The 17,134-nt window shown below is 41.6% G+C and overlaps 1 protein-coding gene across 9 annotated transcripts in view; it reads right to left on the bottom strand.

Moving 5' to 3' along the window:
* Foxp (forkhead box P) overlaps positions 1–17,134 on the bottom strand; it is a 244,442-nt gene that overhangs the window by 156,909 nt on the left and 70,399 nt on the right. For 5 of the 9 annotated variants that reach the window (XM_070667138.1, XM_070667137.1, XM_070667139.1 and 2 more), the window contains one exon: positions 5,884–5,937. The exons of 3 other annotated variants lie outside the window; for them this stretch is intronic. The gene's annotated coding sequence lies outside the window, so the exon portion shown is untranslated. Of the gene's footprint in view, positions 1–5,883; positions 5,938–10,148; positions 10,644–17,134 lie in introns of those variants that run through there. One more of the 9 variants, XM_070667140.1, reaches the window with a different exon arrangement.

A 17,134-nucleotide genomic window follows, 5' to 3' on the forward strand; every position in this document is an offset into this window, starting at 1 on the left:
AGACAGTGGAGGGTCGCGGTTGGGCATTACAAACGCATTTACATTTGGTACTTGACAAGAGCCAACAAAGGGGCCCCGGACTGCCGGAATGTTCACCGTAAATAAGCATTACGATATAATTTTCTGTCACAACAATGGCCGCCGGTGTTACAAAAGGTTTAGCCACGAGGCGGCCGTCGGGTACCACTGCGGACAATGAGAACGGCCGCGTTACGCCGTAAATTGATTTGCGAAAGCGTTCCTGAAAAAGCCCTCCGCGGAGCGGAGTCGGGCCCGCCACCGCCGCCGTACGTGCCGCCAGGTTCGTGGGATGATGCGGCCGGAGGGAGAGGCGCGCGCGAGCTTTTGAGCTTATACCACAAAAATTACGTCGCGGCAGGGATTGTATTTATGTTACATAATTACGCCACGCGCGACCGGTCGGATAGAGACCAGAAAGGGTGGTGGCCGCGACGCGGAACGATGGCGAGCGCGAGGGAGACGAAAAGAAGAGGGAGAGAAAAAAAAAAAAAAAAAAAAAAAGCAGCTGGCCGAGGAAAAGTTTTTCGGCGGCTGGTCGGCCCGACCGAGGCGGGCGGGCAACGCTATCCGGCTAATGAATAGAAATAATTCTCGTGCAATTGTGCTTTTCGGTAGTTTTCAATTAACAGCCGCTCCTACCGCACCTACTCGAGCTGCGCTGGACCAAGCCAAGCCAAGCCGAATCGTGGCGCGGCAAGCCACCGCGAAACACCCGCCGAATGGCGCGACGCACAGCACTGCTTTAAGTTTTTATGCCGCGCGAACGCGCCCCGCGGCTCGTAATTATAATTTTCTGTCAGGTGGAGGGTTAACGCGCGCGTATACCCGCGGACGTGGAGACCGGTTTTCCCTCCCCCCGTCTCTTTTTCTATCCTCCCGCATTTTCACCCAAACCCTTTGTTCTCTTTTTAGGGGGAGAAGGGAAGAGAGGTGGTGCAACGGAAATATGCTCCGATTTCTGAATACGCGCGCATTTTCCTGCAATGAATCGGTTGTTCTTTGTGTTCCGCAAACTCATAAGAGTGTATTACGACTTTCTCGTCTGGATTTTGGAAATTTTATTTGCGCGTACTTAATTTCGTTTTCAACTATTAAATTTCGGCAGAACAATGCGCGTCTAATAAAGCTACGATTTTATGTATCTTAGATCCTTATTTGCGATCTGCACCAATAAAAAATTTAATTCACGATCAAACAACAAGTAAAAATATTATCGTGTAAAATTTACATTGAAAATTGTTAATTTTAAAAAGATCAAGCGCTGTGATCAGCTCGCCTGCGATACTATAACTCCAACCTGTGTTGTAGCGATTCCCAAATCCGTGTATATCCCGGTACCCGCCGGAATCTCTTTGCAACTGTCGGCGCACGCAATCCCACAAAATAAATCGCGTCTTTCGTCCGGTGATCCCCGGCAATATTTGTCTTTCATCGGGCTATTTTACAAGATTTCCTATCTACTCGACTTTCTAGGCAAGAAAGATGAAAATCGGCGGCGGTAGGCGCACTCGGACACGCACTCACGTTGTGCGACGGGGTTTGAAAAGGGGACGATTCCCTGACTCGCCAGCCGGGATGGGTAAGATGGCAGGAGGATATGGACGGGGGCTCCCGTGGGATAAAACGGGTTATCGGATGCGAAACTAGCTGCGTGGAAATGTAAAGGCACCCTGACAAATCGGTTTCTATTACCGAGCAGCGACAGGTCGTCCTTCTATATATTGATGGCATTATTTCGCGCAGCTACATTCGCTGTATTCACTCTACGTCTTTTTCAATGGAGCGCAAATAGGCTTTTAGTATTTTACGAGATAAATTTACCACGAAAGTGTGCGGTACACTTCAATTTGACATTTTACTTCCTTGTACAAAAAAAAAAAAAAAAAAAAAAAAGTTTTAATAAATTAAAACTGATAAATAAAAACAGCAATTATTCGGATTTTTAATTAACAACCTCATCAAACCATCCAATGAAAAAAAAATATAGTTATTCATACGTATATCCTTCACGATGTTTTGTCATAAGTAAATTTGCATAATTCATGTTCTATTGAAATTACGCTGCAATTGAACTTGGAAATTTTTTTTTGATACTGATATTTACATTACGCGCGCATACCGATGCTTCACCTTTGATTTACAATTAAGATTGTTCGTTACTTTTATTGCAGTTAATAGAACGATTGACCGTGGAATTCCCAGCGCATCTCTGGTCTCTGATACAATATAATCGGTGCGTAATCATCCCATTGTTTGCCGAGAAATTAAATGGACAGTACATTCGCGTTGCTAGAGTGCTCGCAAACGATTGTCACAATGTCCGATAATAGCATTTATTACTGCCATTCGCATTTTTGTTTAACCAGACGTTGATCATAGGCAGCCAGGTTATATCTTAATCGTTTGAAATGCTCCCGTGCAATCAGTTAACCCGTTACCATCGAAATCAATTTTATTACGACTTTTAATTTGTAATCAATCACGATGAATTTAGAACACGGGACGTTAATAATACTATTTAACAATTTAAAAAATCGTACATGTCAAAAATTAATAAAATATCTCGTTAGTCCATTTTTCTTTCTCTTTCTTTTTTTTTTAATTTTAATTTCTTTTTTAATATTATATTTATCAAGAAGTATAAAATAATTAATATATCACAAGAAAGAAAAATAAGATGTGGAAAAAAAAAAATAGTTGCGATTGAAATGAATACGTATATGTAAGAAAGTTAATTACAGACAGCGACCGGGACGAGAATTATCATGTAATATCTACCGTTTGCCGAGCCCGTTTTTTCACGGTTGCGTAAAATATTTATTTATAATTAATACAAAGGAGAGCAAGCGTGCGAATTATTTTCAGCCGCGTGATCGTACGCGTGTAAGCTACAAAAGTGAATAAATAATGTAAAAATGTTAATTGTCGTCAGCACTTGGTGTCACTGTGAGAACACAAAGGACAAAGGTATAATAATATATCGGCGATATATATTATTATCAGTTTCAGGAAAATGCAAATTTCCCGGGGGCGAGAAAGCTCCCAGCCGCTCTGCGCTTTTAAAAATAAATTCGAACGAAAGAAATATCAATTAACACGCTCAATAACGCAAGCAATATCCCGAGCGTTCATCCGAAACCACCCTCCCATGCGGTTAGTACACGGGCGGGCAGGAACGCGCTGCACCCATTCATATACAAGAGGATAAAGCATCCCCCACACAACCGACAGCAAATAATTAGTATCTTAGTAATATCGGGAATGCGTTTAATGTTGGCATCTAACTTGCCTACTCGATTAAATAGAGCGGACGGATGATCGGCAATATCGAATTAACGTGCAGTTATTTCTAATTATTATAAATTAAATGTAAAATTATATATTATTTTTATACGTATAACAACCAGAGTGGAAACTCATCTAGCTATTCCATAATTTGTAAAAAAAATATTTAATATTTAGTGACTATCTAGCTAGTGCCATTACTATATAAAATTTAAAAAGTGAGATTGTTATTAAAAAAAAAAAAAAAAAAAAATTGTTTAGCCACTGTCTAGCGCAGGCTATGTGGCGAAACAATTATTACTCGTTAATAACGAATTAGAAAAGCTCGATATTTATACGTTTTTCGTCGCGTACTAATACTATTACTACTACGTGTTCTGACCTATGCCAACGCGCGCTCGACTTCCGAGTTCACTGACCACTGGGCCCGCCGTGAGCACGTGCGTGTGTTTACATCGGCCAGTGGCCATCGCGGTGGACGGTTCACATGGTAGGAAACGTGCGGGCCGCGCGGGAAGCGGGTCCGGCGAGTCCAGTACCCAGCGGACGCGGCAGTCGAGCACGCGTTAAACTAATGAGTACGCGGCGAAAAACAATTTAGATATCTAGCTTTTCTAACCTATTATTAACTAGTATTAATTGTCTGTTACTTAATAAATCACAACATTTCTTTAAATACATTTCTAAATGTTTTCTGTTCAAATCATGTGCGAGACTGTTAACAGAGGAAAAAAAAAGAGCGAGAAAAAGTAAAAGAGAGTATAAGAACGATTCGTGCGTGGGAGAAATTAACTGGCAGAACCATCTTTTGTGGAGAAAAACTATGAGTACACCTGCTTTTCTAGGCCACACAATCAGACATTCCCTTTATTCGCGAATCAAGCAGGAAAAAGTATACTCCGCTCAACGTAACAGGCTAACTTCCAGCCGCACCATCTCTTTTCGCGCTATACCATCGATAACGCAGACAAGAACAATTTCAGTTACGTTTTAATTAGCTAGAATGCTAATGTACTGCGTGAGCAAGTAGCTAGCGAATACTGTGTTGATCCAGAAATAAGCCAAATGTACCCGCCGTCTCGTATACTGACATGTATCGCGCATCCTATGCAGCTCGTACGTTAAAATAAACGGAAAAAAAAATAACGCTTTCTTTTAGTTTCATTCATATTAGTAATCTCCTCTCTTGGGTATTATTCCGAGAAATGCAGATTGTGCATATAACACACAAAGATTAACTCTTTAGCGAACGTTGTATATATTATAAAAAAAATGTTTCCATTAAAGTAAAAAGAAATATAAAAAAAATAAAAATAAATAAATATATAAAATTTATGGAAATTAGTTTCTTTACCAAAATAAAATATACCGTTGCCAATGGCAAACAAGCTAGAATCCCAAATTTATTTACAAAAACAAAATTATCTTTCTACCGATGGCTTTTATAATTCGCATTAGTTCACGCAGTTGCGTACAAAATAAAATACCTCTAAATAAATTTCCATGAATTTTATTTGGAAAATAAAATTCGCCGAGTCGAATCGATATACGGAAATGATAATTCTAAAGATCACGGTGGGAAAAAGATTCTTCGGAAAACGACGGCATAAAATACGCGACGCGGATAGGGAGAGGGTTGAAAGGAGCCCAGCACGTGGGACGCGAGGGTGAGCCGCCTCCCTTTCGCTTTAGGGGGAATGAACGAGACATCGATAATCGTGTTTGTTGTACGACTGCCGATACGAAACTTCAGGAATGCCGCTCAGCCAAGAAGCCAGGGAAGGTTTACGACTTAAGAAGTATTATGTCACCCGAATATTCGCGCAGCATCCTTCTTACTCCCGCCACGGTCGAATCGCGATTCCTTATATGCAACGGAGGGTTGTACGACGGCGAAATTTTGACAACGCTCACCCGTCAACATCCATAACGTTTTAGGGTCGTCGCATATGAAGGGGGTGATCGCTGATCGCGAGATTTACGAAGACTGGGTAGAACTTTAAGTTGCGTCGCGTCGCGCGCGACAAAAGTTTTAATATTTGTTGTTTAAATATTCAGAAGGAGTCGCGACGTCGATCTAAAACCGACAACAGAGCGCTATTGGTTCTATTTTAGATATTTAAATTAATGTATTTTAACTATCCAGTGGCACGAATTCGGTTTCTCTGCAAGATTCGTAATCTGCGGGAGCTCCGATTGTTTCATAAAATGAGAATTTTTTTATTAATACCGATTCGGAATTTATCGGAACGAAACTTTAGTTTTGTTTTCGCAAAATCCTATCTGTCTATATTTGTCTATCTATTTTTTTGTTTCTTTTTGCATTATTTATTACCGTGCTTAAATTAAATTACTATAATCTACTTTTATGAAAGTCTTCACGTAATTGATCGGTTCATTAATACTTAATATTATGATCAAATAAACATAAGTGGCATCTAACATTATTAAAGGTTCGATAAAATATACTTAATGAAGGGGGCAAGTGCAAGAATAAAATTTTACGCATTCTATAACAGCTCAAAGAAACCTCTTAATATTAGATGCACACCAACTACAAAAAGTACTCTCACTCACATCAACGAGCCACGTCTCTGTGTCTCAGAAGCCAGGGAAGTATACACCACTGACCTGTAATCAAAAAGAAAAAATCATTATTAAATAGAATTTTAATTACAAATAATTATTACTTATAACTATTATACATAAAATATTATTTTAACTTGTGCAATTTTTTTTAAAATGCCTTTTTATTACATATTAATTTTTCGGGTTATATTCTCCATAAAACTATATTAAAATAATTTGAAAACATAGTAAAAAAAAATCCATAAAGATTCGCATATCTTTCCAATTCTTGAGATTACAAATAAACGAGAAGAGACATCGAGTAAATAAAATATTGAAGAAATACTACGCATCCCTCTCTAACCTTCAACGTCTCTCACAATGCACGACAGGCCAGCCCGTGATATTCATTCCGCCAGCGAGAAGAACAATACCTCGGCGTTTGAGACTATCAATCCCATTCGGAGCCATTACAACGCGTTCTTCGACTCGGCGGTGCCGTTAATTAACAAACTCGAAAAGTACTGCATAGAAAGCCTCGTTCGTCTCGGAATGTCGACGAAAGAGTGGTGCGGGTCCATCACGTATCGGGCAGGGGTGATGGCGAGCGTAGGACGGAAGCGCGCGCGTATAAAGGGTCGGTGTCTGGCCAGACGGGCAGAAATGAAGCAGCAAGGGTTTTGTTTGTCCGGCTGTCCACCCCTTTCCTTCCTCCGTTCAGGCTCTACCTCCCGCCCGCCAACCCTGCGTAACCGTGGCTCCGTTCTGCGAACCCCGTGGCACTCTTCAGCCCCTTCTTCATCACCTCCTCCCACGTAACCCCATCTCTCCCGGCAACCTCACCCTCCCCCTCCCCCCGCCCTACCCATCCACCTCCTCCGGCCATGTAACAATGCACGTGTGTACACTGTTTGCTCACATCCTCCCGCATATATCTTTGCGAGCTATAATATTGATTACTTCGGGCGAATTTCAGGCCGAGCGGCGCGCGAGCTGAGACCGTTTCTCCGACTCGAACCGCCACGCCGCGTCGTGCCGACAACCCCTACGCGAGCCACCCCCGCGCGGCGCACAGCCTTCAAGTCAATCTCTCGTTGTCGACGCCGCCAACCACTTTCCCACCCTTCTAAACCACTAGCGTTCAACGTCGCAATGCAGCTTTTCGCTTTTAGATTCGGCGATTTGGCCTCGATCTCGCAATTGCATCGTAAAGCAATAGCAATATACTGTCTTCTGTATGTCTAATTTATCTATGTCTCAGAGGTAATCGATGTGTATCTATTAAACGTTTTCAAAAAGCTATCACATAAAATTGTGATTAAGAGTTTTAACTTTGCCAAACATTTTTTAACTCAGTTTTTTTATACTAACAGTAAGCTCAATGAATTTTACATATTCTTTTTTTTTTTTTTTTAATAATATATGCATTTTAAAAAGCCGAAAGAATTTTGTCACATTGACATAATCAGCGCAAACATAATGCCAATGTAATAATTTTTACCATGGCGTAATTATTAATAAAAAAAAAAAATAAAAATAAAAATAAAAAAAATTGTAATATCTCTGCCACATGGCATTTACAAAATCTTCTTGTCACAATATAAAATTAAATAGTGTAAAAACGCATATATAATTAAAAAGACATAATTAGTTTCTCTCTCGATATTTTTCCTCCCATCACGCAACCCCCTTAAGCGGCCAATAAAAATTGCGAGTCTCCTACCCCGGTGCCGACCTTTCAAATGCAACGCGTATTAAAAGCGCGAGCGGTGCACATGAAAAAGTATAAACGAAAAGCGCAACAATACCAAAAAAGCGTTATAACTATTGCGCGTAATGCTGGACTCTGAAAGAGCCATCATTCCGTTCCGGCAAATACTCGCGCGACTTAAATTGCGTCACAGTTCTTCCCGAGCTATCCCGTGAACATTTAATTTCATTCGTGAGCCCACCCTCCGTCCCTCCCCGCGGCACCCCATCGGCCCCCTTCCTGTCTCCCCGGCTTGCATCAGCACCAAGTCCGTATGTCGCGAATCGAAGTACAAAGAAGCAATAGTAGAAATAAGATAATTGCTATTACAATCGCAATTTCATCCAGGACGACGGGACCTTGGTGGCGAAGGGACGCGGGGTGGAGCGCGAGAGCGGAACGAGGGAAAGGGAAACAGAGAAGGACGACTGCCGCAGAAAGCTCAACTACAAAGTACGTTAATGTCGTGCTCACACCCCCGTGCACCCCCAGCGCCATTCCGATGCCGCAGACAGTTTGTTGTCGAAGCTTCGGGGATTACACAAATGAGGTTGTTCAGCGGGAGAAATGTACATTCCGCTACAAAGCCAGTCCGCGCACGCCGTGTGCCACGCACGGAATTAAAAACCGGGGTGGAAGAGCGAAGGTGAAAAGTGCCGCTCTGCCGCGATCGCTCCGACCCCCGCGCCGCGGACAATATTTTCTTTGCTGAAAGCCGGCGCGCCGTAGAATGGATTTTCATCGGCGCGGCGTTTGAGCCCTTCAAGAATGGAATTCGTTTTTATCGGATACGCGCGCTCTCGCATCGGAATATCACCGCAACGACCGGTGTAGTTTTTAAAAATAGCATCCTTCGACCTCGATCGTCGCCGTCAGCGGCTTCGACATATTGCAGACGCGTTGACGCACGTCACTAAATCTCTACGGTATCGGGATACTTCGATGAATCGGCCGCGTCCCGTCGCATCGTCGGCTTTAAATATATCTCCGAGAAAAAACCCGTATAAATTTCTCTCTATTGTTACATTTTTTATTAATTAATAACACACGCATAAAAAAAAAAAAAATTCTTAATTTATCACGGTTTATTAAATTTAAAACAAAATTTCAAAGGTTACATATAATTTTGCGTTTCGTCTGATCTTTACAAATAATAATGAAATACTCCATAAACTTCGCTCGATTCGGGGAGGAACGGGACGGCAGCTGAGCGCGATAGTGACGTCGGCGGAAACTAGTTAGGTCGGAGGCCGGCGCAGTCCGAAAGGGTTGTAACGGAGGCGGCTCTCGTGCCGGCGCACCATACAGACTGGGGGGATAGTAATTGTATACGTACTGGGAGAATGGCAAGGTAAACAAAACTATGTAAGATTGCCCCATTAATATACATATCTCTCGGTTCAGCCGGGCCGTGAGAGAGCTAACCGTCTCTGAGCTACCGTTGGGGTGGGTAGTCTTGGCCTCAGACTTTAGGGTTAGGCCCGCTCGAGAGCAAGTAGGGTACACAATGGATATTGAGACCATAATTTACGGCTGATTGTTAGCCCCGCGATCTATGGATTCCTGCGTCCCGCCGCGCGCCACCAAGCCGCGTTCTAACAACTCTCGCCTCCACGTCGAATTTGTATTAGGCTCGTAATAAGTACGAGGTACGTGTGCACCGAGCGGAAGCGGAAGCATTAGAGGAATCCCGCGGGAGCGATCGGTATGGATATATGAAAGTGGCCGGGAGATTGTAACGCCTGTCATAGCGAATTTTCTATATTAATCCTGCCGGTGAAAAACATATCGAGGGAACTATGTCTAAGTATAACAATGCATCTTCTCGAATAAACATTACGTAACGTACCGCAGCGCTACTCGTAAGATATTAAAACCGACGTTTTCCTTTACATGTGGAGGATTAATTTATCGTTAGTATTATTAGTCAGTATTATAAATTTTACAGCGAATATTCTGATATTTGATACGCGTTAAATAATCCCGCATCCGTGTATCCCGTTTGCAAATCAGGTTAGATACTTGCTTCCTAAGTAAATAATTTATATCCCGTGTACTTAAATGCGAAATAGCAGTAAATCAATTAAGTTTAATAGTATAATAACACGTACCGCGGTCGGCGGGGCGTTCGGCTCTACGTCACAATAAATTCTTTTATTTTTATAATTACTCTTCATTTTATTAGCGAAATCTTTCAAGTGAGTTAATCAAATCAGGCCGGTCGAAAATCATTTGCGTCAAACGAGTGATAGGTGTAATTGGCCGGAGTTCGAAGAGGAGAGTTCCCGCGCGAGGTCAGTTATACTCTGCTTACTCGACTGGCTTTGCAACAAGAACGGCGGTTATAAATTAATTACGAGGGTCAAATTCACAACTGGATGCCGTTCCACGGGCTGGATCGGAGGGAGCGAATGTCTTACTAGTTTCGCCGGTAGCTCGAGGGACCGTGTAAGGAGGAGGACGATGTTTGGCCTTCCTTACAAGGGGGCCGACCATCCAGCCGACCAACCTGCCTGCCACTTACCGAAGGATAATAACGTAGTAATCCTGCCACGAGACACGGATGAAGTCCTTAATAACCCCATAAACTCAAGATATATCTTGCATATCAATATACCAGAACAAGCACGCCGCTGTGGTACATCACACATCGGCGGTTATCTCTCGTTAATTAAACAAACGATTCACGTCAAAATTCTCTCGCAATCGAAAGATATCGCGCGGCAATGTTAAAAGCGTTATTTAAGTCATTAATTATAGCCGGTTAAAGTGGTAAATGCTTTCGTCAATATTCCATTCGGAATTAATCGCGAAATGGATAATTAGGCAAATTTTTCATATCCCTCTCTTATGCACATGTCAAGCGCGCGAGCTCTGACGTTTGATATTTTGTTACAAGTACTATCAAGTTAACAAACCATTGCATACGGATCTGTAATTTAGTTATGAAATTCATCGAATAAATATGCATAGAAATAAATATGACTCGGCGCATAAATTTCGCACGTCAAGCTGTTAAAAACCTCCGGGGATGATCAAAATCTGTTTTCTGCACATCTAACGGTATCGAGGACAACGTGGGCGATCGATAATTAATAAGTCGATTGTCGGCACGAGGCGGTATTTCATATCTGAGGGCGAGCGCGCGTTACATTTTTCCGCATTCTCGCGAGCGTAACTATCGAGGAAAAATGATACGGCGATTCCCGGGAAAAATCGCAGCCCGCGGCGCGCCGCGCCGCTTGTCAATTTTGCACCTTTTAATTCGATTTGGAAAGTATCGCGGGGAAATAGTATCGAAATATCGTTTATACGTCTCTCTAAATCAGGCACTTCGTATCGGGCTTGTTGAGGTCGGTTGCATTCCTATCGCGCTATGCAACGTAACATGAATTTGCAGGAATTCACGATATAATCACAAATTAATTACGACGGCTTTATTGAAGTTCGCGGCGATTTTTGAAAATTTCCGGAAATTACGGAAGGCCGATCTGAAATTGGAATTCGCGATGCGCATGCTGCCCGCTGCAAATTTGTGTAAGTAACGCGATATGTAGTTCATTTAATGTAAAGTGCAAATCTATCTGAAAAAGAGGCCCGCCCGCGGAACATCGTTCGTTCCCGAATTTGCCGCATAGCGCGCGAATAATTAAAAAAAAAACATAAACAAAAGACGATTAAACGCGAAACAGAAACAATCGAGTAATTAAGAGACTTGATCGCCCGGAAGATTAAGACGGGAAAGAAAATGGGATACAAATTGTCGATGTTACAACCGTCGCGTTAACAGATTGTATACGAATTGTTCACGAGATGCGCTTAAAACACTTCCGTGAAATACGCGGCCGACAGATTTTCCCCGAAGAACGGTTATCACGTCTGTCAGACCACGGGCAAAAACTGAGGACAATCGACTGCGCCGAGGGCTGCTGTAGCAAGCTGTTTTCCCGCCCGGTGGCGGACAGATGACGGCGGAGCAGAGGAACTTAACAAATGGTCATTCGGTCGTTGCCACGAAACGCACCTACTTGAGATGCGGAGGATCTATGACCGCCATTTCTCACTGGCGCTTTGCGGCCGGAACAATACCCTAAGCGAATCGCGCATAAGAACTGTCGGGACACCCGAGAAGGACTCCTTGAGCAGGTTGATCACCGTCACGTGGCTTCCGGTAAGCCTCACCGAAATGCTACGGCGAAGCGCAAGAGAAGAGGATTTGATAAACGTAGCTCATTGTTTCATATATTAAATGCGCGCTCCGCTAATAAATATCACGCGAGTCGACTGGACGTTATAATTGCATCAATTGTATTAAAATTCTCAATTTATTTCGCGTGTCCCTTTTCATTTTTATTAAAGAAAGCAAGAGCGACGTTGTTAAAAAGACGATGAGCTTAGCAATGGAACTGAATTTATAGACACTCGGTTATGCGGCGCAAGTTGTCAAACGATCATCCCCCGACAGTTTAGGGTTTACTGGGACATCGGGCGTAAACTGCCCTCAGGGACCTTGTTAGTTCAATCCGAACCTGAACCGCTTCTCTCTCCTTCCCGCCGCCGAAAAAAAAAAAAATTCGGCGGGCATTCCATCGTTCTCTTTCTCTCCCGTCTTCCCTCCACCACCTGATAGCAGCGCGGCGAGACTGTGGCGTTTACGTTACCGCTTATTATGTTGTTCCGGAAAAGAGGATTATTGCGATATGCCCGCCGTCGAAAAACAGCGCAAAACGCTTCCGGCTATTACGTGCTCGCGTTTAAATCGTTGAACCTTTGTGTGTACAGCGTATGGTATTTATTGTTTACAGTTTCGCGCGCGTTGAAGAAAGTGCCTGCCTGCCTGCTTTACACGCTACTCCGTTAACGTTAAAGTTCTCCCAATGCATCTTGTTTTTTAAAGTCAATAATTAAAAGAAACTTAAAGTCACGAACTTTATATGTGAAAAAAGTTTAGTAAAAATTTGTAACTATTTAATATAATTACAAGTTATAAGTTAGGCGATTATTATAACCGGACGATACTTAGGAAACGCAAAAGGAACTAAATTTGCAATAAGTAAAAATTAATATTCGATTAATCTGTAGCTTTGATTATCAAATATCATCGTAGAAATTACATATCCGTCCGGCGATAAATATTTCAGACAAATAAAAAAAAAAAAAAAAAAAAAAAAATCCTCGCAGCGGCTGCATATTTCATTTTTCGAAATATATTTGAGTTGAGATAAACAAATATTTATTTACTGCGACTAAATTTTCGAATAGATTCACATCCGGCCAAAGCATTTTCGCTTCGATGTATATTATAAACGAGTAAATATTGGCGCTGGGAATAAGCCCTGAAAAAAGCATAATCTCTGTAACGATAAAATTGAGGGAAAAATTTCCCAATTTTTCCGGTAAAATATAACTTCCGCATAACTCCCTTTTATGTGTGACACAGTCACATAACACAGAGGGTAGGAGCGTCATTGCCATCAGCGTAAACTCGCTTTTGTAAATAAAGATATTTATTCGGATTTATTAAGAAATATTTAATGACGCTCGTGCTCGTTTTTATCAAATTTTTATTAATGCATGTCGTTTATTATGAAATTTATTTAAATATAAAATGTTGTTTACACAATTGTATAATTTCATTTATTAATAAAAACGATTTTAATAAATATAATATATGAATGCAATTTTAATATATGTATTGTTAACTGTACTGACATGCATCGCCTTTTCTACTTATTTTTAATCATATTAATTCGATATATTTTATTGTTATATTTACTATTATACATATTTTATAAGAATCTAATGTGTGTTTTATAAATGTTTTAAATATTTTTATTAATCACGTGTATATTTATAAATTATTGTTTCCTGCTGATCACGTAATAATATCCAAAAATATATATTATAATGATTTAATAATTTATTATATCCGCGCTTATTACACGTGTTTACTAGAATATGTTAAAAAAAAAAAAATAATTTGTATAGACACTTCAAGTGTGCAGAGAAGATCAAACCTATTTGGCTAATACGATTGGCGCGTACGTTTGTAACGTGCTCGATCAAAGTGAACAGTGGTAACGGTGGAAATCAGCCTTTGAAAGCACCCGTTGATGTTCGACAAGCGCGCGGGGCTTGGAAAGCGGGAGAGGATAAAAAAGAGTGACAATGAGAAGTAGGGTGGTAGACGATCGAACGAAACCGCCGGTCAGAGTATTGTCAAGGTATTGTCCTGCCCCGCTTCCGAAATAATCGTCGAGCCGACCTAATGGGCCATGAAGTCCCGATATCAAAATAACTCATCCGTGTCCGGCACGTGGTCAAACCCGTCGGACTTTCCCTCCCCGTCCCCTCCCCGCGCTTTCCCGCCGCCAGAAAGCTCCCGGGGCGTTAAAAATAGCGGTGTGAAAAAACTCCTTTCCGTGTCTATTGTCCAACCGCCGAGATAGACCCCCGCGCGCAGAAAAATCTTCGGTACCGGGTGATAGCGCGCGAAATCAACGCCCGAGTTTTGACGTTCTCAACTCCCGCGTGAAAACACTCTCCGCTTTTCGATATCGCTTTCGGCCACTTGCAACGTTATGAATTAATACGAACAGAAATATATAAATTACTCTCACCTGGCAGTATCTGATATACTTTGCTCCCTTCGAAATATATATGCTTTAAAAAAATCATAAAAATCATGTATCTTTTAATATTGTTGACACTACTGTTTTTTCAGAAAGTAAACAATTTAATATTTCTAGCGATTCTATTGCTGTGCCATCGTAATAAAAATTTATTTCCATAAATACATTAATTAATGTAATTAAAGTAATAGCATTATCTTCTTCAAATATGTATCCCCGGGTACAAAAAAAAAAGAAAAAAACTACCGTTTCTATCGTTTTTCAAAGCAATCAATAATATGTATCACGAAATTAGTTGCGCTTTCGAATGCTTGTGCAATCGACCTTTCCCAGAAGAATGTTATATATAAACTATTGAAAATACAGCTGTGTGCCGGCAGTTTCTTCGATTTCCCGGAATACGCGGCAGAAATGCTAAAAAATTGATCATGACATGTACGTTCAAGACCATACACATCTTTAACGAATGCAGGGTGTATAGGCCGAAAGTAGTTACGACGCATCAAACACAAAGTTACATTTCTAAAGTTGTGCTCGAGCAACTCCGCTAAATTGCTACAATGTCCTTCCACGCATACGTAGATCGCGTTTAGCGAGACTTCGACGTACTTTTCAACATACAATGCACAACTCGCGTTACAATGCGTCTAAATTATTGATTACGGAATAACCCAGAATGAGCCATCTCTAAATTCGTAATCGCTCAATATTCCAGTGTCGTCGTGCAACGACATAAAAGACGGCAGATGTAATGCTTTGTAATGCGTTGAAGCCTACATCGGAACATTAAAAAAAAAAAAAAAAAACCGACCATAGAATAATATCGAAAAATTACCCGCTTATCCACACATAATTCGATTAATACGTCGGAAATTTCTCATGTCAGAAGTCAACGTACTCGGCAAATGCCCGTATATCGGGTACGCATGTTTAATGTAGATCAAGTAGGAAATATCTGTATATGTGTGTCGACGTAAGACAGATTGACGTTACAAATTGATAAGCGTTAAATGTACCACTGCAAAGTGCAACAATTTAATCAAATCCGATTTCTGTTTTAATTCCTTACATTAATTAGCAACGTCATTTTTTTACGCCAAATATTAATTATTAGAAAAAAAAAAAATAAGTATATAAATTTTTTTTTTTTTTTTCGAAAAATATATACGTATTTAAATTATTCTTAATTTATTCAATTAAGTTTTTAAATAAAATATAATAATAAATTATTCACGAAACGTCACGACATATTTCAGCTAAGCGTAATGAATAATTAGACCATCGCCTGAACCGAAACGTATATAGCAGCAGCACGGGTCGTACGAAAATTCGACTTGAAATATAATTGCGGCATTGCGAGCTGCATGCGAAATCAAAGCCTATTATCGAAAGCCTCTGCCGAGCGGTGCATGATCGATCGCGAACGGCCTCGAAATCGCGCTTACATATCGGAAAGTCGAAATTACCCTAAATAGCAACAGTGTTGGTGGCGCGTATCGGACGGGCGAAGGATATCCCACCGCCGATGGCAGTAGTGGTGCGACGAGGAATCATAGGGGTTGATAAAGGGAGAGGGGACGCGCTCCGGAGGTGGTTTCCACCCTCGCAAGCCGGGCAACTCGAAAGTAGGAACCGCGACTATGGGTGAAGCTAAGTCTGTCCGTGTAATGGGGCATCGGCACGCGATTTCTCTTCCTCCCTGACCCCCCTCGGTTGTACCTCGCGCGTTTCTAACTTTCAACTTCGCTCACGGCTCCCCCGAGCCCCGACGGGAGCCCTCCCTCCCCCCCCGACTACTTGGTGCACCTCATCCCCGTGCGGCAGGGTGTTGCGCTGTGACTTATCGGCTCTAATTATTCGCCGGCAAGAAAGCAGGCAAGCCCGACGATCAGACCTGCCACCCTCGTAAAGTAGCTTTTCTCCGACGCATCGCGCACACCTTCCTACAGCTGTTACGTGCTATTTATTCGCGGCGCCGATTCGTGTGCGTGATCGCGGCGTATACTGTTGTGCTATACCACCGCTGATCGTCCGAGTACGGCCTCTCGGAATGATTAAAGTCACCTCGTCGTCAGCTACTCTGTCCATCTATCATTATTTGCCGGTGGAAATAAATACACCCGTTGCGTTAAGACACCACTACTAATTCGAGAATACGAAACAATTGTTACTAGGTCGATATAAAATTTTATTCTAGAAATTATAAGCGTATTTATTCAATTGCGCTTTACGTTCACGTCTAGTTAATTAATTCATTTCTGGCGTATTACACGATTGTTTGCCGGACGTGAAAAAAACGACGAGTGCGAATTTTTCGTAAACGACTTTAGAGCCGCAAATGGCCTGTTTCCTGGAGCCTTATATTTAGCCTACAGCTTGATAGATGTTTATACACCCGACGTGAACTTAATTCGTTCAGAAAGTTTGCAAGGGGTGGCGGAGTACTTAGCTAAAAAAAGAAAAAAGAAAAAAAAAAAACCTGAAACGCCGATAGCACGATAAATATCGAAGTCACGGAAAGAAATTCTAATTTTCTAGCTCGTACACAGCTTGACCCGTTTCAACGACTGATCTCTTAAATGACGAAAACCGAAGACACAGATCGACGAGGGAACTGGGTAAAATCGTTACGCTACAACCAGTTTACCAAGCAGGTTCAATTCGACACACCGACACGTGGAATTAATAATGTAAGCACTAAGCTATATCAATGCTCAATCCTTGCAGGCGGTACCGACGTACAGTGCATATATAAACACAGATACGCTCTACCGTGAATCTACAAACAGATGTTGACGGAATATCGACGATCAAATCAGAATTATCAACGAAGAAGATGTGGTAACTTGAAGAAGTACGTAATAATAATTATAGAAGT

This window comes from Cardiocondyla obscurior, linkage group LG15, assembly GCF_019399895.1.
Source record: "Cardiocondyla obscurior isolate alpha-2009 linkage group LG15, Cobs3.1, whole genome shotgun sequence".
Lineage (NCBI taxonomy): Eukaryota > Metazoa > Arthropoda > Insecta > Hymenoptera > Formicidae > Cardiocondyla > Cardiocondyla obscurior.